Source organism: Aplysia californica, unplaced genomic scaffold (genome assembly GCF_000002075.1).
Source record: "Aplysia californica isolate F4 #8 unplaced genomic scaffold, AplCal3.0 scaffold00036, whole genome shotgun sequence".
Taxonomy (NCBI): Eukaryota; Metazoa; Mollusca; class Gastropoda; order Aplysiida; family Aplysiidae; genus Aplysia; species Aplysia californica.
Window position 1 is genome coordinate 1,536,599 of NW_004797306.1, and position 1,770 is coordinate 1,538,368.

Consider the following 1,770-nt stretch of genomic DNA (forward strand, 5'->3'; position numbering starts at 1 on the left):
TACATACATACATACATACATACATACATACATACATACATACATACATACATACTTACATACGTACGTACATATGTACATACGTACATAGACGTTTCATAGGAAAGAAAAAACAAACCACACCGGAGCACCCGCCAACCATCCACACACAGAGTGTAAAAACGTGAAAAATAAAGGTTTCACAACAGAATGAAATCAAAATTAGAACAGGAAATATACAACCACAAAAATTAACAAAAATAAGGGCGTGTATCAACCCGCCCGTAGACTGGTCGTTTTAACCCTTGACGCGTGTAATTCAAGAAAAAGTGCAGGATCTAACATGTAGACCATGGAATCACACACAAGGGGCCTGCCAGTTTCAGTATTCGTTTTTGGTGGAGACACGCTGTAACATAACTATAACACATTTTTTAAAAAGGGTAGAAAGAATATTACGCTATATAAACACACACACACATAAATGAAAAAAAAAACTCAACACATCAGAACAATGACAAGAAAAAAAATTAACACACCAACAAATTGAAACATAAACAAAGAGGGAAACATGAAAGAGAAACAGCAATATAAATGATATGTAATGTACCCTACTTATGTTCTTCACATGAAAATTACAAATTAACATAATGTTAACAAGTAAGAAAGAGACGTATAGAAGCGAAAGTGAAGATAAACTTTCTTTCTAAAAGTAAAAATGTTTGGTTTCTTTTTTTTCCACGAATAATATTCCCAGATTTTGTTTTTGTTGCTGTTTTAAAATTATTTTATCTTCCCGGCGGTGGTTTTTTGTTGGAAAAAAACAAAAATCTCGGCCGCAATTCGCGGACCAAAAATGCCACAAATCGCGGCTGCGATTCGCGGGTCGCAGCCGCATGCATACAATTCTATAAGCCTACAGCTTAAGATTATTTTCCGTCTTTTCAACAAGCGCGTCTCATGACCGCATGAACGGTTTATTTCCTCACAGAACAACAATCTAGACATTGTTTAGGTCATGTTGCCCTTCAAGGAATGGGAGTGCCCACAACGTGTCAATAAAGATTTTGCATTAAAAATTCTCCTCATTTTTACACCCCTTTTAAGTGCAGTCATGCGTGCCGGTGTGTGTATTGCCTTCTTGACAAACAACTTTGCAAGGCCAGGATGCACATTTTTCTATTCTGCGTATGTGGAATGGTGTGTTTGTGTTTTAAGCACCAGGCACGGTGCAGTGCCGCCCAAAATGTTTACAGTGGAACTCGGATTCAACGAGGTAGCCGGGCCTGACCTAAAATCTCGTTGAATCCGAGTGTTCGTTATAATAGCAAACATGAGGTTTTGTGTAGATAAGTACAGGCACTGAACAAGTAATATATAAAGAGAAGTCACAAATAGTGCCTGAAATGCCTGCATATTATGAGCTGTGTAAAAGAAAAAGACCGATTCGTTCAAATGCATTCCTGATAATGACGACACTCGTAGCGAGTTTGATGGTACATTGATATTAATAAGACGGCACATCTCAAATGTGCTCCTACCGAATGGTGCCGAAACATAGATCTAGCTCACAGTAGGCAGTCTAAAAAGAAACACGAAAGACCCTATTCTATTCTTTGCCAATATTATTTGAGCCCTGGGTCAATCCAGCGGAGTGCTAAAATATATTGTGATTGGTGAATTGTTTGTCTTGCCACTATTTTAAGTGACTCTGTGACCGTGAACCTGAGGGAGGTGAACGTGACCGTCCTATGAGTTGTGCCTTTGAATGGTTTTATAGTTGAGTAGTGA